The following is a 21,369-nucleotide window of genomic DNA, read 5'->3' as shown; positions in this document are numbered from 1 at the left end:
TTAATAATATAAGTAATAAAAATTTGTCAATAAATACTGACCAAACTTTTGATAAAACATAATAATTAGAGCTTTATAAATCACAGGAATAAATGCACTGTCCCTTATAGGAGATAATTTGTTATCTAACCCAAGAGCAAATATCATGCATAATGGACGAAAGTTGGAGAACTTTCTAATAACATCAGAAATAATTCAAGGATTTTTATTATAAATGATTTCTATTCAACTGTGCTAGAGATCCTAGCTCTGGCAATAAAACAAGAAAAACAAATTGAAGGAATGAGCATAGGCAAAGAAGAAATAAAATGTGTCACTGTTTATAGATGATATGATGGTATATTTAGGGAAACCTAGAGACAGTCAATTAGTCAATAAGCATTTATAAAATGCCTACTATTTTGTAGGAAATATGCTAACTGTTAAAGAAACAAAAAGAGTCAAATGACTCTCCTTCCTTAAAGGAGCTCAAAACATAATGAGGGAGACAGCAAGCAAATAAAAATGTAAAGGCAAATTTTGTAAGTCATTTCTGTAGATAAATTGTCAGAGTTCCCAAAAGAACTGCAAGATATTCACAACCACATGAAAAAAAGTGCTCCAATTTACTAACAATAAGAGGAATGCAAATCAAAACAACATGGTGGCTTCACTTCATACCCTACAAATTAACCAAGATGAGAGAAAAAGACAACACTTAAAGTTGGTGTGATGGAATCCTAATAAAGCTGCTCCCAGCCCCAATACTCTAACTTCCTTATACGTCCCACCGAACAGCAGGTCCACTGCATCAATCTATCCATTTACTGACTGCCCCCCATTCAATATCCTAACTTCTTCATATATACCTCACTGCTCACTAGAACAACAGGTGTGTCCATGAACTCATAGTTCTCACAGAAACAGCAAGCATGTCCATGTGGTGGGATTCCAGCCACTGCCTCTAGCCACGGCTCCCAGACTCATTCTCACAGAAACAGTTGTGTCCATGCACTCAACCACAACCATATCCATCTAGCTTGAGACAGGACCACAACAGACAGCCAATCAGAAAGCAGCACCACCAGGATGCCCAAGCAGGATGTATACCTCAAAACAATAGAAGAGACTTTCCCTAAGTAGGCACCTGTGCCATAAAAGCAAAAGCTGTCCTTCAGGTGAACTTGTGATGTAGAGAGGCTTATTATAACACCATTATCATACGTATGTATTCCCCCAAATGATTTTTTCTATATGCATTGTGGGTAATCACATGCCCAGTTCCATTGTGGCTGGGACCCCTCCTCCATTACCTAATCCCTTAACAAACTCCTCCTGCCTTTTTAATATTAATTGTATTCATATATTTTATGTAAATCTTGATTGCATAATCAGCATCTTTACCCTATAAGAATTCATCTTGCTTTCTCTGAAGTTACTGGTTCTTCTTGGAACTTAGCCCACTCCATGAAAGGTGTCAATCTCAATAAATGCCTATACTTGGATTAGAGGTGGTCCTACTGAATTCTTTGAGATGGTTCCACCACAACACATCATGAAATCCTAATTCTGGCTTTGGCAGAGACTAAACCTCAACAGGTGGAGTTGTGAAAGTTTAGGCATAATAATACATTGTTGGTAGAATTGTGAAATTGTACGATCATTTTTTAAAGACATTTGGAATTATACAAATAAAGTGACAAAAATTTCCATACCTTTGAAGCAAAGATTTTATTACTGAGCTTATACCCTAAGGAAGACATTGACAGAAGGAAAAAAATGTCCCCATATATACTGTAAAACTATATACACTATAGACACACATTTTGTGATATCTACAACATTGGAAACAAAGTAGATAGCCACCAGTGGGTGAATGGCTAAACAAATTGTAGTACATGAACGTAACGGAATATTATTGTGCTGTAAGAAATGATGCATGTGAAGCATGGAAAGATAAATATGAACTAATGCAGACTGAAATAAGCACAGCCAGGAAAACAATGTATGCAGTAACCACAACAATGTAAAGGGAAAGAACAGTAACACACCAAAAAAATATTAAAAAAAACAATGTAATAAAATTTAATGATCAAATGAGACCCAAATGAAGAAATATGAGAAGACACCCCAAATCTACCCTGCTGCACAGGTGGGAAGTCTGCAGGTAGTAAGCATTGAACAAGTTTTCAGACTTTTTCGATGTATTAATCATTTGTCCTGACTTTTTTTCTCTCCAAAATAGACTCTTTGTCATATGGAGTGGCTCTCTGGGAGGGAGAGGGATATGCGGGTCTACCGTAATGATATAACAAACAGAAAATATTGATAAACATTTATTTTAAAAAACAAGCTATGTATAAGATAAATAGGAAATAATTAAAAGAGAGAAGGAACTAGAATCAAAAGACTTCCTGTAAGAAGATGAAAGTTTAGGTGGGACTTGAAGTAGATATTCAGGGAAATAGAGATGAGGAAGGCAGAAAAACAACTGGAGCTGAGAGTGGAGTGTCTTGTTTATGGAAGAACAAGGAGATCAGCATCCCCGGATCAAGGAGTACATGGTAATGGGTAAGATGTAAGAAGACTAGAAATATGTGGGATAAGGATACATTAAGTTATGAAGGGCTTTGAATGCCAGAGGATTATGTATTTGATTCTGGAGGTGATAGTGAGCCAGTGAAATTTATTGACTAGGAGGTGACAGTTGGACCTATTGCTTCAGGAAAATTTCTTTGGTGGCTGAATGGAGGATACATTGGAGTAAGTAGATACTTGAGGCAGATAGATCCTCCAGCACATTATTGTAATAGTTCAGGTGCAAGGTAATAAGAACCTGCATTAGAGTGATGATGGCAACAGAAAGAGAAGGGCTTGTATTTGAGAGATGTTGCAAAGATAAAGCTGACAGGCCTTGGCAACAGATTGGATACTGGAGGTGAGAGATATTGAGGGGTTGAGGATGACATCTAGGTTGTGAACCTAGGGAACTAGGGAATGGCGATGCCTTAGACAATCGTAGGGAAATTTGGAGGGGTATGGTTAGGAGGAAAGCTTAATGAGCTCAGTTTTGGACATATTGAGTCTAAGATGTCTACTGAACTTCAAGATGTCTGGAAGGCATTTGGAGATGTGAGTCTGGAGATCAGCAGAGAGGTTAGGGAATGATAGGGAGATTTGAAAATCATCAACAAAAATGTTAATTAGATCCATAGGAGCTAAAGAGATCACCAAGTGAAGGAGGGAGAAGAGAAGTGGGCTCAAGATGGAACCTTGTGGAACACCTATGGCTAGAAGATATAATCTGGAGGAGGATCCAGCAATGGCTACTGAGAAGGGATAGTCAGATAAATAGGAAGAAAACCAGGAAGGAGTGATGTTCTGAAAGACTTACAGAAGAGAGTATCAAAGAGAAGATGATGGTCAACAATTTCAAAGGCTGCAGAGAGGACAAGAAGAATTAGGATTGAGAGAAGGCCATTTGATGTGATAATTATGAGATCATTGGTAACAGAGGAGAGTAATTTCTGTGGAATAATTAAGTTAGAAGCTGGATTATAAAGGGTTAAGAAGAGAATGAGAGGAAAATAAGTGGAAGTACTTACTGAATATAGTCTTCTCAAAGATGTTAGCCAAAAAGCGCAGATATTGAATATCAGGGATAGGATTTGAACTCAGGATCTATGACATACCATGTTGCCTCTACTCACAGAACAACATAAAACACTTTGTAGGCCTTAAAGTATTATATACATACACAAATCAGTGAAGAATCTGGAGTTGTATACATGGAAATTCCGTCCATTGACACAGACCTCAACCTGTCTATAACAACACATAAATTCTATAGAGATATTTGAGGCACATAGAGGTTAAGTGAGTTGGCCAGGGTCACGCATCTCGAAACTGTCAGCAGCAGGATTTGAGCCTAGGTCTTCCAGAGTTCAAGCCCAGCACATTATCTTCTATACCACATTATACCACACTGTATGTAGCCTGGTCCAGATTCACCTTGATGGGGCTCTCTGGCCATTTTCATGCCATGACTCTGTCAGGACATCCATCCTCCACTCACTTCCACATCCAGCTCTGGTATAGTAATCAAATCAACACCGCCATTTCTGCAATGAACTTAGCAGTCAATAGCCCTGTGGCTTCACTCACAGGAAAGGTTATCATTGCTTCCTTCTCTGTTCCTTCCTTGTCTAAAACACTACTCCCTGGCCCCCTGGCCCCCATATATGTTGTATTCTCTTATATTCCCATGAACACAAGCTCCTTGCTAGAATGACTATCTTATTTGCCTCTGTTTCCCTGATCCTTAATATGATGCCTGGCCCCTTGTAAATGCTCAATAAATAGGTTTCCTTAATTTATTCATTGCACAAATGTTAGACATCATCACAATTATTACTCCTTATTAGGGGACAGGACTATTAATTTTATTAATAATTAATTATCTTCTATTGTTAATAAAACAAAATGGATATCTACATTTTAAGAAGGGGTAAACTCATAACTGTCAATTTTTAGTGCAAATCATTATTTACAATTTCAAGTACTACAATGGGTCCTCAATGCACATTTTTACAAGTCTGTGTAAAAATGACCATGAACTGCTTACTGGCCAAGAGCATTTCAAATGCATTTTCTGTCTGGAAGGTCATTCAACAACTGATAAGAGGGAGATATGCTTGTATATATACACAATAAAAAATATTCTAGAATCAATATGCTTTTTCTATTAGCCTTTTAAAATTTGTTTGATGACAAGGCCTCTTCTCTCCCACACGCTCCTCTAGGGGTTATTGTGAGAAGATGAAATGACTTTAAGTGTGATCTTTGCAAAATTTCATTTTGTTATCTCTTATTACTACATGGCAGGTCAGACAGCAGCATGAATAAAGCTGTCTTTGTCATCAAAGTACATTCATTCATTCACTTAGTGAGCTCCTGAAAATAATGGGTTGGTTGCTAAGCAATGAGGGAAATTACACATTTCCGTGGACTTGTGCAAATCCCAAAGGCAAAAGAAATATGGTGAGTGGGTATGAGTGATTTTGGATTTCTCTTTAGGGAAGCTGGAGGTGAAATGAACAATCTATAGGCAGAGACTTCAGCTATTTCCTCTTTCTGGTGGAGAGGTAAATTCACATTCTATTCAATGAATTTCCCCAAACATTTATTAATCACTAGCTATGTGCCAGATTATGGAATTATGCACAAAGATAAAAATGACCCAGTCTTTGCCTTCAGCTAGCTTAAATTCTACTGGAGAGACTCTCAGGGTAAGTGAATTAAATGCAAGGTAGGCTATAATGAAAACAAAGTGAACTCACAGAGCTTGTTGATTGGTCCTCTGATTTAGGGTTCTTCCTTCCCATTCACTACATAATTTTTCATCATTTAATGCCAAGATTTGCTCTCTATGCATTCCAGCTAGGTCTCTTTCCCTTCTTAGACTAGAAGGGCAGGAGTTGTATTTGAGATTTTTCTACATTTCTTTAGATTTTCCCTCACATGATTTAATGTATGCCTAGAAACTAGTTTAGTTGAACGAATGGATGACTATCTCTACCTGCTCAGATCATCACCTCAGACTCACAGGAATTACAGAGCAGCCAAGAGAAAGAGGCAAGTGGTCCCTAGGATCAGGAGTCCTACACATTGATATATGTACGTGTATGACATTGCTCTTTCCTTTCCCATCCTATTCCAGGTCACCTCTTATTATGTTCTTACAGTCTTTCTAAGTTCCTTCCTCTTGTTAACTCAGCAATTAACACTGCTTTGCATAGATAGGGATTTAATACGTGTTTGCTGGAGAAATGATTTTCTGTCTCTTGAGCCATTGTTGAACACTAGTCCACCTTGTCACAAAGTTTGTTGAGTTGCTGGCTCCTTAGCTTGAGTTGAATTATGCTAGGCTCTGATCTGGACCCAGACCCACAACCCAGTGCTGACATTTTGGAATAATTATGTAGTAAACATGGCCAAAAATAATAAGCATTTGTTAAGTGCCTACATTTGCTAGGCCCTGGGGATATAAAGACAAATTGACAATAGTATTTTGAGTTCTAAACTCTCTACTTCCCTTTTGACCCTTCCCCAAGTCTTAAAAAGGCACAATTATACATGTGAAGTTATGCAAAACACATTTCCATATTAGCCATGTTGCAAAATAAAATGGAAACACACATACAAAGAAAAATCAAGTTTAAAAAGTGTGTTTTGATCTGTGCTCAGAATTCATCCGTTCTCTCTCTGGAGCTGGATAGCATTTTTCTTTTTTTTTCTGTCTCCAAGTACATCTGAATCTTCTTTTTATTTTTATGATCATTATCATTATCATTATTATTAATTTATTTTTAGTTTTCAACATTCACTTCCACAGGAATTTGACTTCCAAATTTTCTCCCCATCTCTCCCCTACCCCCCACCCCAAGATGTCATGTATTCTGATTACCTCTTCCCCCAGTTTGCTCTCCATTCTATCAACCCCCCATCCCCTTCCCCCTTGCTTTCTTGTAGGGCAAGATAGATTTCTAGACCCCATTGCCTGTATATCTTATTTCCCAGTTACATGTAAAAACAATTTTTGACATTTGTTCTTAAAACTTTGAGTTCCAAATTCTCTCCCTTCTTCCCTCCTGACCCTACCCTCCTCGATAAGGCAAGCAATTCAATATAGGTTGTACATGTGTTGTTATGCAAAACACTTCCATAGTAGTCATGTTGTGAAAGACTAGCTATATTTCCCTCCATCAGATTTGCCCCCCCCCCACTTATTCTGTTTTCTCCTTTGACTCTGTCCCTTTACAAAAGTGTTTGCTGTTAGCTAACCCCCAGCCCAATCTGCCCTCCTGTCTATATTCTCCCTCCCCTTATCCCCTTCCCCCCTACTCTCCTGTTATTCCCTCCTTAAGCCAAATACAATGAAAGTAAGATTCACTCATTCCCCTTCACCTCCTCCCTCTTCCCCTCCATCATAACAGCTTTCTTTTGTCTCTTTTATGTGAGATAATTTACCCCATTCTATTTCTCCCACTATATTCCTCTCTCACCCCTTAATTTTATTTCAGATAACATCCTTTCATATTCAACCCACCCTGTGCCCTCTGTCTATATGTACATATATATGTCTATATGTACATATATATATATATATATATATATATATATATATATATATATATATGCAGAGAGAGAGAGAGAGAGAGAGAGAGAGAGAGATACAGATATAGATATTTCCTTCAACTACCTAATACTGAGAAAGGTGTCATGAGTTACAAATATCATCTTTCCATTTAGGAATGTTTAAGAGTTCAACTTTAGTAAGTCCTTTAAAATTTCTCTTTCCTGTTTACCTTTTTTTTTACTTCCCTTGAGTCTTGTTTTTGAAAGTTAAATGTTCTATTCAGCTCTGGTCTTTACATCAAGATGCTTGAAAGTCCTCTATTTCATTGAAAATCCTTATTCTGCCTTGAAGTATTACACTAAGCTTTGCTAGGTAGATGATTCTTGGTTTTAATCCTAGCTCCTTTGACCTCAGGAATATCATATTCTAGGCCCTCTGATCCCTTAATGTAGAAGCTGCTAGATCTTGTATTAACCTGATTGTGTTTCCACAATATTTGAATTGTGTCTTTCTGGCTGCTTGCAATATTTTCTCCTTGACCTGACAACTCTGGAATTTGGCTACAATATTCCTGGCAGTTTTCCTTCTGGGATCTCTTTCAGGAGGTGATTGGTGGATTCTTTCAATTTCTGTTTTTCTCTCTCATTCTAGAATATCAAGGCAGTTTTCCTTGATAATTTCTTGAAAGATGATGTCTAGGCTTTTTTTTTGATCATGGATTTCAGGTAATCCAATAATTTTAAAAGTATCTTTCCTGCATCTATTTTCTAAGTCAGTGGTTTTTCCAATGATTTATTTCACATTGTCTTCCATTTTTTCATTCTTTTGCTTCTGTTTTGTAATTTCTTGATTTCTCATAAAGTCAGTAGCTTCTATTTGCTCCATTCTAATTTTTTTTTCCATTCTAATTTTTAAGGAAATATTTTCTTCAGCGAGCTTTTGGACCTGCTTTTCCATTTGGCCCATTCTGCTTTTTAAGGCATTCTTCTCCTCATTGGCTTTTTGGTGCTCTTTTGCTATTTGAGTTAGTCTATTTTTTAAGGTGTATGTTCTTCAATATTTTGGGGGGGTCTCGTTTAGCAAGCTGTTAACTTGTTTTTCATGATTTTCTTGAATCACTCTCATTTCTCTTCCCAATTTTTCCTCTACTTCTCTTAGTTGATTTTCAAAGTCCTTTTTGAGCTCTTCCATGACTTGAGACCAATTATATCTTTCTTGGAGGCTTTGGATGTGGGAGCTTTGACTTTGTTCTCTTATTCTGGTTGTATGTTTCCATCTTCTTTGTCACCAAAGTAAGATTCTATAGTTTGAGGTTTTTTTATGCTGTTTGCTCCTTTTCCCAGCCAATTAATTGACTTTTGACCTCTTTGTCAAGGTAGGACTCTACTTCCAGAGTGTAGAGTGCTCTTTCCCACACTTCAGGGGTTTTGTGCAGCTATTTTCAGAGATACTTCTAAGCATCTGTAAATTTTCAGTTCTTCTAAGGTGCTATGATCAAAGGAGAGGTGTTTACTTCTCTCCTGGCCTGTTCTCTGGTCTACGAGTGACCACAAGCTCTCTTTGCTGCCTTGGAACTGTGAGGAGGATCCCTCTCCACAGTCCCCACAAATTCTGCCACACCAGCACTCCTCCTCACCCTAGGACCACTGATCAAGACTGCAACCTAGATCCAAGCAGGGTAAAGCAAATCCTGCCTCAGTGCCAGCAAAGAGATCGTTGCAATCCTCCTTTGTTCAGATGGTTGATCCCCCCACTGTCTGTGGGCCTGGAGCTCTGGTTCTGCTTCTGCTGCTGCTACTGCTGCTGTTGCTGCCACCACCACCTCGAACCAACCAGGGGCTGGGGTCAGAATGTGCTCATGTTCCCCTCTCACCCAGGTCTGATCTGAAAGAGTTTTCACATTGACCTTCTATGTTTTCTTTGGCATTTGTGGGTTGAAAAGTCTGGAAACCACCACAGCTGCCGGTGATTCAGTCCTCTGAGACCTGTTCCAGCCTGATTGTGTTGGCTCAGCCCAGGCTGGACTGCTCCACTCTGCAGCCAGGCATGATAGAATTTTCCTATCGACCATCCAGGTTGTCTTGGGCTGGAAATTTGTTTCACTCTGTCATTTCATGGGTTCTGTAACTCTAGGATTTATTTAGAGTAATTTTTTACAAGTATTTAGAGGAGTTTATGGGAGAGCTCAAGCAAATCCCTCCTTTTACTCTGCCATCTTGCCTCCACCCTTTGGATAGCATTTTTCATTATGGATCCTTTGGAATTGTCTTGGATTATTGTCTTGATCATAGTAGCTAAGTCTTCCCTCTTCATAATTACCTTATTACTATTTAGGGCACCATCATCTTACCAGTCATTCAGGCTTGCAATTTAGGTGTCATCCTTAACTTTTCACTGTCTTCCCCTCCCCCCATATCCAATCTATTGCTAAATCCTATCTATTTTATCTTTATAAATATGCCTCCTTCCCTCCTCTGACACTGCCCAAATACTGTTAGATACTGTTAGACACCATCAGCTCATACCTGGACTATTATAATAGCCCACTCGTCTGTCTTACCTCAAGTGTCTCCTCACCATCCAGTTCATTGCCCACTCATCCATAAAAATGATCTTCCTAATATTCAAGACTGATTGAGTCACACCCTTATTCGGTAAATTCTAATGACTTCTGATTACCTCAAGGATCAAATATTACATATTCTGTTAGGCTTATAAAATCCTTCATAGAATGTCCTCTTCCTACCTTTCCAGTCATCTTACACTTTATACTATAGTCTAACAACATTAGCTCTTCCCTAAGCCTGGGATTTTCTCCCTCTCCATCTGCATTCCCTAGCATCCTTCAAATACAAGCTAAAGTTTCTTCTTCCATAAGAAGCCTTTCATGATCCCCCTTAATGTTAGTCACTTCCCTCTCTAGTTATTTCCATTTTAACCTCTATATAGTTTGTTTGTATGTAGTTGCTGGCATATTGTCTCCCTGTTGGACTGTGAGCTCCTAGAGTCTAGGGGCTGTTCTTTTTTTCTTTTCTTCATATCCTAGTGCTTAGCACAATGCCTGGTACATGGTAGGCACAAAATAAATGCTCATTGACTTGATTCCTATCTTTAGAAGTCAGAATCCCTCCAAAATTGAACCCAGTTCATATAAGTCCAAAGCAGGAATTTCTTGTGAGAAAGGAATTCCTGGACTATATTAGAGATAACTTTGGCAGCTGGGTGGAGAATAGATTGGAGAAGAGAACAACTAAAAGTTCAGAGTCCAATTTGGAAGCCATGGCAAGAGTCTAGCTGAGGGATTACAAAAGTTTGAATTAGCAAAGAGGAGGGGTCAACTGGAAGATATGTTAGCATTAATGAGATCAGGTGGAAGTATGAAGAGTAGAATTGATGCATGTATTTGTAAAAAACATTGAATTTATAGTCCGAATACTTAGTTTTCCATCCTAGACCCTCTATACACCGTCTTTGTGACCCTGGGAAATTACTTAATATCTCTAGGCCTCAACTCTCCCAAATGCAAAGTAGGGGGTTGAACTAGTTAATTTCCAAGAAACTTCCCACCTTGAGGTCCTACAATCCCATGGATTTCATTGATTTCTGACCTGGTGCCAAGATTCTCTTGTCTTTTAAGATGTCCCTCTAAATTTACCTATATTTCAGCTTGTTCTCCCCTAAAAGTGCACAGTCAAGTTTTGGGCAGAACCCCATTTCAGTACAAGGGTAAAGGAAGTAAGCAGCCTAAAACATCTATCATGTGGGCACATCAGGTTGTTTCCTCAAAGCCAGGACTCCCAAACAATGACGCTATGTAATCTCCAACAGAAAGGTATTTCTGGGAAGAAAAATGTGAATGCTTTCACAACTCAGAAATCATTTGATTATATAGATCTGTACTAACCTTTAAAAAATAACTCAGCAAAAAGGTCAAGTTAACCAACAGACAAGCTGAAACAGTTTTGTTGTCTTTGATTCTAAATTTCTTGTAGATGTATCCAGACTCAGTCCTTCCAAGCACAAGTTTCACTGGCACTTCCACCTTCCTTCCAAGTAGCCCTGGCTACTTGGAAAGGAGGAGTGGTCTCTCCTACCTGTTGTTTTGCTTAACCAAGAATAAATTAAGCACACATTGAAAGACTGAACTAATCACATGAGATATTGAAAAATGAAATGCTTTAGTGGGTCAGGGTAAATAGTCCTGGGTATGTGAGTTCACTGAATCACACAGCTGTTTCTTTGGGCTCTGAAGCCTGTGGAAATTGTGTAACCTTGTCAAGGAACCTATTAGGTTTCATAGAAGGACAAGTTTCCTGATGTGTAACTTAAAGCTGTAAAAAGCATTAAGCAGAAAGATGTTGTTAAGGAAACCTTAAAAAATATCCATTTCTATAATTTGACTCGGGGAAAGAATTCTTTCCAGGTTGATTTCATCTTACTCCTCTTCAAACATTCTGGATTCTGGTCATTTGTTTTTTTTTCCCTATACCTGACATTCCATCTCCCATCTACATCTCTTTGCATAGACTTTTCCCTTCTCCCCATTCGAACCTCCAATGTTCTCCTGCCTCATTTTCATCTCTTGGATTTCCTAACCCTCTTCAAGACTCAGCTCAAGTGCTACCTCCTACAGAGGACTTTGCCTGATTTTGCACTTGTTTGTGTTCTCTTCAAAAGAAAATTATCTCTTATTTACTTTATGTGCTTTTCTGTATAATACTGTTTTCCTCCAGTATACTGCAAACTCCTTAACTGAAATGACTTTTATTTTTGTCTCTACATGCCTAGTACTTAAGAAATGCCTGCTGAATTGAATTTTTCACCTATTTACTAGTGAGGCAAAGGAAGAGGTAAGTAAATAGGAATATAACTTGGGCTTATAAATTTTGGAAATTTATTTGCAAGACAAGTCAAAGAAATGCCTTACACTAAAACTATCAAAACAGAAATGCCTACTATTCATTACCTTTGAGATCTGTACAATTCTATTTGGATCTCAATAATTAGTCAACTTTAAAATAGCCTTAATCTAAATCCTTATCCCTCATTGGGATTATTGTAATATATTGGCTCAGAAATGACGTTCCTTTCTCAAGGCTTCCCACTCTCTAATGGGTCTTTTATAGCATTGCCAAAATCATCTTCTTCGTGCACAGGTAAGTCTGATCATGTCATTCTTCTGATCAAAACTTTTCTGTTGGTCCTTAATGCAAACATGATAAAATATAAACTTGGTAGCCTGGTACTTATGGCCTTCTTTCATTCTAGTCTCCCTGTGTTCCTTTATTTCACGAACTCTAAATTCCAAAGAAAACCTGGACTATGATACCTATTACCTGATTTCATCTTACACTATCAACCTCCAACAGGTCTCTGAGAATGCTGTCCATGCCTACATTTATGTAATCTTTCCAAATGTCTATCATTGCAATCTTTTTCTCTTTTCAAGTCCCATATTATGTACTATTCTCCATAGGAAGTTTTCCCTAATCCTCTTAGTTCAAGTGATCCTGATCTTCTACCATTGTTTTTAGGCATCTTTGCTTGGACCTTAACTTTGCCTGTTATATTCTACTGTATTATTTTTGCACACAGGTTAAAGGTATCTTGGTATAGCAGTGAGAATATTAGACTTGAAGCCAATTTGAATGCTGCCTCAGGCACTTTAGCTGTGTGAGGACTGACAACTCACAGAAATTCTTTGGGCTTCAATTCCCAAATAAAAACCCTACTCTGTAGGGTTTTTACACTTTGCAATCCCTCCCAAAAGGAGATTCTAAGCTTTAAATAAACAGTTCTACTTGTTGGTCTTTGTCCATAGCATTCCATCTCTTCCCTCTGTATTTCTGCTCGTTATCCCCTTTTTGCACAAGTTGTCCTCCTTACCTGGAATTCTTCCTTCCACCTGTTGGAATCCCTTGATCCTATCAGAGTTGGCTGACCTTCAAGCCTTTTCTCCTTCCCCTAGTCTTTATAATGCTCCAAGCTAACACCATTTTGTGCTTATTTGTATCTATTCCATATTTACCTAACTATGAACTTATTCTATCCCCTAGTGGAATGTAAGATCTTTGAGGGTAAGGATTGTTTCAATTTTATATTTGTGTCCCCAGTACTTAGTAATACACCTTGTGTAAGGTAGACCAGGGTTGTCCAACCTTAGCTTATCTTAGGGCTGCACTAAGATAAAATAATTATTCAAGGGCTGCACCTAGAATAAAAAATACAGTACACAAATAGAAAGTGGGGGAATGAACATCATCAATATAACAGATGAAGGTGCAAAGCACAAAAGCAAACACAAAACAGCAAGGCGACAACACAACAGTATAAAGGTAGGTGCATACTGACTAGTCTGCATTGTACAGACAGAACATATCCCATAGATTGATTGAAAATTCCATGAGATACGTTCTGTCTGTAATACTGCTTAAAAACACCAAAGAAAATTAAGATAAATGAGATTATTTATCTGTGATGGAATTAAAAAATCTAATATGCATTCCATGCAAATTATTATTTTATTTTTTTGTTCATGAAAATTAAAACCCAGAGGAGGGCCCATGGGCTATATTTTGGACAGCCCTGTGGAGATCTTTAATATATGTTGAATGAATGATTCTCAAAGCAGTATAAAAATGTGCATTATTATTATATTATTCTTTTTTTTTTAGAATGTCAGCTTCTGGGGGGGACAGAGCCAATATGGCAGCTTGAAAACAGGGACTCGCTTAAGCTCCAAAATTCCTCCTCACACCCTTAAAAAATGACTGTAAACAAATTCTAGAGCTACAGAAGCTATGAAGTAACAGAGGGAAGCTAGTCTCCAGCCCAAGACTGCCTATATGGTGGCTGGGAAGGGTCTATCACACTGTACTGGGAGCAGAGCCTGGGCCAGCCTGGGCCATGACAGGATAGACCAGGCTGGAAGTAGACTGGCGGGAGCAGGTCTCAGGGCCCTGAATCACTTAGCTGTGGCAGTTATCATACTTCTCAACCCACAAACCCCAAAGACAACTGAGCAGGTCAGTGAGAAAACTGCTGAATCTGGGTAAGAGAAGTGTGCAATTTAGCCCCAGCACTGGGGGCGGCAGGCTGCAGCATCAGGAAGCTCTGGTGGCTGCCTCCAGAGCTCCAGCAACAGCTGTTTCCAAAGCCCCTGCCCACATGGTGGGGGGATTCAAGGAGTGGATCTGAGCAGGAGCACAGGAATCACTTTGCTGGCACTGAGGCAGCATTATCTCACTTTGCCTTGCTTGGATCTGGGTCACGGTCTTTGTTGGTTCTTGTGGGAGGAGGAGTGCTGGTGTGACAGAGCTTGTGGTGACTGTGCTGAGGGAGTCGTCCTGGAAGTTACACAGCATAAAAGAGTGCTTGCACTCACAGATCAGAGCACAGGCCAGGAGAGGAGCATCATACCACCTTAGAATAGAAGTTGTGCTGAAAACAGCATTGCAAAACCCCTGAAGCTTGGGACAAAGCACTCTCCACTGTGGAAGCAGTCATACCCTGTCAAAAAGCACAAAAGTCAAGTAATTGTCTGCAAAAATGAGCAAGCATTGTAAAAGGACTCAGACTATAGAATCTTTTCTTGGTGACAAAGAAGATCAAAAAGTACAGCCAGAAGAAGTCAACAAAGTCAAAGAGCCTACATCAAAAGCCTCCAAGAAAAATGTGAATTGGTCTCAGGCCATAGAAGAGCTCAAAAAGGATTGGGAAAATCAAGTAAGAGAAGAAGAGGAAAAATTGGGAAGAGAAATGAGAGTGATGCAAGAAAATCATGAAAAACAAGTTAACAGTTTGCTAAAGGAGACCCAAAAAATACTGAAGAAAATAACACCTTAAAAAACAGACTAACCCAAATGGCAAAAGAGCTCCAAAAAGCTAATAAGGAGAAGAATGCCTTCAAAGGCAGAATTAGTCAAATGGAAAAAGAGGTCCAAAAGGCCATTGAAGAAAATACTGCCTTAAAAATTAGAGTGGAGCAAGTGAAAGCTAGTGACTTTCAAATCAAGAAATTTTAAAACAGAACCAAAAGAATGAAAAAATGGAAGACAATGTGAAATATCTCATTGGAAAAACACTGACCTGGAGAATAGATCCAAGAGAGATAACTTAAAAATTATTGGACTACCTGAAAGCCATGATCATAAAGAAAGAACTTAGACAATATCTTTCTAGAAGTTATCAAGGAAAACTGCCCTGATATTCTAGAACCAGAAGGTAAAATAGAAATTCAAAAAATCCACCAATAGCCTCTTGTAAAAGATCCCCAAAAGAAAACTCCCAGGAATATTGTCACCAACATCCAGAGTTCCCAGGTCAAGGAGAAAATATTGCAAGCAGCCAGAAAGAAACAATCTGAGTATTGTGGTAACACAATCAGGATTACACAAGATCTAGCAGCTTCTACAATAAAGTATTGAAGAGCTTGGAATATGATATTCCTGAGGTCAAAGGAACTAGGGTTAAAACCAAAAATCACCTACCCGGCAAAACTGAGCATAATACTCCTGGGCAAAATATGGAGTTTCGATAAAATAGAGGAATTTCAAGCATTCTCAATGAAAATACCAGAGCTGAATAGAAAATTTGACATTCAAATACAAGACTTAAGAGAGGCAAGAACAGATGAGCAGGGAAGAGAAATCATAAGGGACTTACTGAAATTGAACTGTTTTGTTTACATTCCTACATGGAAAGATGATATTTGTAACTCATGAGACCTTTCTCAGTAATGGGGTAGTTGAAGAGAATATACATATATATAGACAGAGGGTGAGTTCAATACGAAGGGACGATATCTAAAAAAATAAAATAAAATTAAGGGGTGAGAGAGGAGTATGTTGGGCAAAGGAGAAAGGGAGAGCTAGAATGGGGTGAATTATGTCACATAAAAGAGGCAAGAAAAAGCAGTTATAATGGAAGGGAAGAGGGGGCAGGTGAAAAGGAATGAGTGAATCTTGCTCTCCTCAGATTTGACTTAAGGAGGGAATAGCTGTATCAGGAGGGCCGAGTTTATAATCTCAAAGAGGATCATAAACATGTCTGAAAGGTTCGGAATCGCCGGATAGAAGAAACTCTCAAAGTAGAAGGCAGAAGAATCAAAACATTTATTTAGGCTCCACAGTAACCAACCCATGAACCAGAAGCCCCATTTTGATATGTTGGTCATAATCTTCCAGGCCCAATAGGTACGCCTTGAAAGAGTAACCAGGAGGCTACAGAGAAACATGATTGCGTAAAGCAAAATCATGTTTCCCCCTTGATGGTAATAAGATTACCCACTGGACTGAAGTCTTTGTTCAGCTTCCTCCCGTAGATCAGCTCTGCTGCTGGCAGCTCCTGCCTCAGCTGTGTCTGTTTCTGAAACTGAAGCTGCAACTGTAACTGACGATGTAACTGTCGTAACTGCCTCTGGCTCCAACCGGAAAAGGAAAGAGAGAGAGAATCTTCAAGCTGTCCTCTCCCCTCTTATAGGGTTTCTGACATCATCAAGCTCCGCCCGAATGACCAGGGCTGATTGGTTCTTGAGTTGGCTCCTCCCCCTAGGGTAGACCAGGTTCTGGAGCTAACACCTCCCCTCAGCCAGCCCCATGACTCCCCACACAGGAAGCCGTCTGCCTCCCGGCATGCTCCCCGGGCCTCCTGCCCCGGAAGAGCAAGCCACAGTGTCCAGAGGCTCAATGAGGCAAGCTGAGCCATTCAAAGAAAACAAAAGCCATTATGGCTACATTCCACCCCTTGTTATAGGATACATAATCTAATCAGCCATGTATCCTAGAACATACATTGTGATTCAATTACAAAGGAAACTAAAACATATCATTCATTATAAAGCAAAACATATCATTTGGTGACATTCCTAAACATTGGTTTAACGATTCAAATGCGATCCACCCCTAGGTCCCAGCAAGATAATCTCTTCAATCAATCATCCCCAAAATAATTATTAATAATTCAAATGTCCACCCCTAAATCCTTGTATCCATTACATAGGATCAATAATATCATAACAATAAAACAACACAGCAAGGATAACACAAAATAAGTAAACAGAACACTATCATCATTTCCACCCCCCTTGAACGATTGGGGCTCAAAATCTTGGGGTGAGGGGTGAAGGTCTCATTTTCCATAGCTTCTTCATGCTGAAATTGGATGTAGAGATGGCCCTGCCCCCAAAAAGTCCCATTCCAGAGGTCATTTCTTTAACAAGCTGGCAGGAATTCCAAGAATGCTACATGCTTAGGCAGTCACCGGAAAGTGCAGGGTGCTTAAGCCTGAAGGAAACAAAACTAGCAACAAGGTTAGCCAAAACAAAGGACAAAAAGAATAGACAAGTATAGACTATAATTCTTCAAATAAAATCATCTCAAGTTTGGTTGAGATTTCAATTATGCAAAGATCCAACATCAGAGCCAAACTCAGGTGGGAAATGTTTCTTTTCAAAAGGAACATAATGAGGAAGCCAAGAGGATCCTACCCTAGATATAGACTAAGATTGTCCTCCCAGCCTTTCCCCAAATGTACAAGTTTTCATCCGTTAATCACACAAGGTCACCTTCACTCTGAGTGGCTTGTGGGCTTGCAGGAGCAGTTCTTATTTCCCTATTTCTCGTGTTATCAAGTCCTCTATACATTCTGTATAATTCATTGGTTGGAATTCCATCTATCATTTCAAAACCTACTCCTGCTCTCAATAAAGCAGTAAACATTTCTTTCCTTGTTACTCTCCTTTGGCGCCAAGTTTGCTGGTTATACACTCTTCTCTCTCGAGGAGATCTATCCCTTCCCCAGTCACCTAAGTCATATAACTGTAAAATCTTATTTATCACTGTTGTAAGACGGCTCCCTACTTCTCCAAGTAATAAATTCAAAATTAGTTGTTTATAAGCAGGGGGAGCTGTCCTAATTATTAAATTCCTATGAGACAGTCCCATTGGATCATTGTAATATTTGTCTGCAGTTCCTATCATAATGGCAGTCTTCATTACCTCCTCCTTTAGTCTCATGATACAATCTCTAAGTGAATACCAGGGTCTGTGCTCAGTGGGCCACATAGAATCAGTATCATATCTCTTATTGCATCCCACAGCGGCTAATGCCAACAGAGTAGTCTTGCTATCACCATCTCCTTGCTGATGATGTTCCCTAAAAGCTTGTTGAACTAGAGGATCATGGCTGATACCTATGAATCTCATGCAGTCTGTCCCATCTACTGATATTCCACCGGCCCCTTGATCACTGAGTCTTACCATCCAAGATATCAATGGTTCTCCTATTCTTTGGCTGAATCTACTCAAAATATCTGTGACCTCTTGCGGTGAGAAATCTTCCTGAATTTCCCTTGTAACTGAATCTTCACCTCGGGTTTCTGTCTTCCTCCTTTGTATGGGTCGAGCCCTTGTCTGATCATTTAACCATCTCCTATTCTCTGTGTGAGGCACATCCTGAACCCCAGTAGTGTTTTGTGCCTCAGCCGGCTCTTTCTGGGCTGGGTTGAAATGCACTCTGGGCTTTTTGGTCTCCTGTTGCTCTTAGCCACATTAATAGAAAAGTTCTCATTTGAGTCAGTTTGGTCTTCTGCTATCTGAGATTTCCCTTCTTCCTGTGGGGTAGGAGTGCCCCCATGTCTTTCACTTAATCTCAATCTTTCGTATACTAGCCGGTAGGCTGATAACACTATCCAGCTTTGCCTAGATAGTGATGCCCCTGACTGAATCCCAACTTCTCGTAAACACTTTTCCAAATCCCTAGGATCTCCTTTCCGTAGCCTTGGTTCCCAGTTTTCACAGGGTCCAGCTTTTTTAGCCAATTCTTTTGCTAGGGAGGAATAAAATGGATCCTCCCATCCTGGGATATTTATCTCCTCCTCTGGAATTGTTCTGCTTCTAAATAGAGATCTTATACCTAGCGATCCTGTTCGTGACGCCAAATGTATCAGGAGGGCCGAGTTTATAATCTCAAAGAGGATCATAAACATGTCTGAAAGGTTCGGAATCGCCGGATAGAAGAAACTCTCAAAGTAGAAGGCAGAAGAATCAAAACATTTATTTAGGCTCCACAGTAACCAACCCATGAACCAGAAGCCCCATTTTGATATGTTGGTCATAATCTTCCAGGCCCAATAGGTACGCCTTGAAAGAGTAACCAGGAGGCTACAGAGAAACATGATTGCGTAAAGCAAAATCATGTTTCCCCCTTGATGGTAATAAGATTACCCACTGGACTGAAGTCTTTGTTCAGCTTCCTCCCGTAGATCAGCTCTGCTGCTGGCAGCTCCTGCCTCAGCTGTGTCTGTTTCTGAAACTGAAGCTGCAACCGTAACTGACGATGTAACTGTCGTAACTGCCTCTGGCTCCAACCGGAAAAGGAAAGAGAGAGAGAATCTTCAAGCTGTCCTCTCCCCTCTTATAGGGTTTCTGACATCATCAAGCTCCGCCCGAATGACCAGGGCTGATTGGTTCTTGAGTTGGCTCCTCCCCCTAGGGTAGACCAGGTTCTGGAGCTAACACCTCCCCTCAGCCAGCCCCATGACTCCCCACACAGGAAGCCGTCTGCCTCCCGGCATGCTCCCCGGGCCTCCTGCCCCGGAAGAGCAAGCCACAGTGTCCAGAGGCTCAATGAGGCAAGCTGAGCCATTCAAAGAAAACAAAAGCCATTATGGCTACAATAGCATACACATTCAATTGGGTATCTTACCCTACAGGAAAGTAGAATAAAAGGTAGGGAGTTAATAGAAGGGAAGGAAGATTGGGAGAGGAGGTAGTCAAAAGAAAACCCTTTTGAAAAGAGACAGGATCAAGGGAGAAAACTGAATAAAGGGGGACAGGGTAGGATGGAGGAAATATATTTAGTTTTTCACAACACGACTTATGGAAGTGTCTTGCATAATTACATACGTATAACCTATATCAAATTGCTTACCTTCTCAATGAGGGTGGGTGGGGAGGGAAAAAGGGAGAGAATTTGGAACTCAAAGTTCTAAAAACAAATTTTCAAAAAAAGGTTGTTTTCACATGCAACTGGGAATTGAGATATACAGTCAATGGGGTATAGAAATCTATCTTGCCCTACAACAAAGTAAGGGGAAAAGGGATAAGGGGAGAGTGGGGGAAGTGAGGTGACGGAAGGGAGGGCAGACTGGGGAAAGGGGCAATCAGAATATATGCCATCTTGGGTGGGGGGGAGGGTAGAAATGGGGAGAAAATTTGTAACTCTAAATCTTGTAAAAATCAATGTTGAAAACTAAAATTATTAAATAATAAAAATAAATTAAAGGTGAGAATGTCAGCTTCCTGTGAAAGGAAGGGACTGTGTCATTTCTCATCTTTGTAACCACAGTGCCCAACATAGGATCCTGAATGTAATAGGACTTAATGATCCATTAGCCAGTCAATCAACAAGCATTTATTAATCATCTGCTGTTTGATGAAACCACTCACAAATATCACCCAAGGTGATTACATCACTTTCAAATGTTCTTAGCAATTAGATATTTATTGTTCATGTTAACTGACTAGGTAAATTGGGTAGCAAATCATATCTCACTCAGTTCTCCTAATATTTAATTCTATGCAGCACATTTGTCATAGTAATGGGAGCTTTGCCTGGTAGGTAATATCTAGTATTGCATAAGTGAGGCTTGATTATGCAGATCCATAGGTATTGTAAAGAAAATATATTGATCTCAAATTCTGCCATTTTCTGCTGATCCTGTGGATAGATAATTTAATCAGGCCCTCCTCACAGAAAATCCCTGGAACATAACTGATTGAAATCCAGTGTTTCCTGAGCTAAAGGAGACAATCCAGGGGAAAAATTTTCAACAGACTAGAAAAATGAAGGAAATCTAAGAAAGCAAAACTTTATAGAAATAAATGAGTTAAAAAATAAAAATCTATCACATAAATACATGATATGAGAGTTGTGGCTAGATAGCAGTTTAAGGAAGAAAAAAATTAGAAATTTTAGTGGCCTTCAAGATCAATATTTGTCAATAATTTTGAAATGGCAGCCCTCAAAAGTTAATGTAGACTTAGGCTAAATAAAGGATGTGTAGAAGTGCCCATTGTCTTCTGCCATGGTCAGAGCACATCTGGAGTATTTTGTAATGTTCTAGATACAACATTTTACCGGAAAAATTAAGTAGAATAAATCAAAGGAAGGGCAACCATAATGGTGAGGGGACTGAGGAGCTTACTACACAAAGATCGATTGAAGGAACAGGGGATTCTATTTGATCTTCA

This window comes from Trichosurus vulpecula, chromosome 3 (assembly GCF_011100635.1).
Source record: "Trichosurus vulpecula isolate mTriVul1 chromosome 3, mTriVul1.pri, whole genome shotgun sequence".
In the NCBI taxonomy this organism is placed as follows: domain Eukaryota; kingdom Metazoa; phylum Chordata; class Mammalia; order Diprotodontia; family Phalangeridae; genus Trichosurus; species Trichosurus vulpecula.
The sequence above is the reverse complement of the archived record's forward strand: the minus strand, read 5'-3'. Positions refer to the sequence as shown.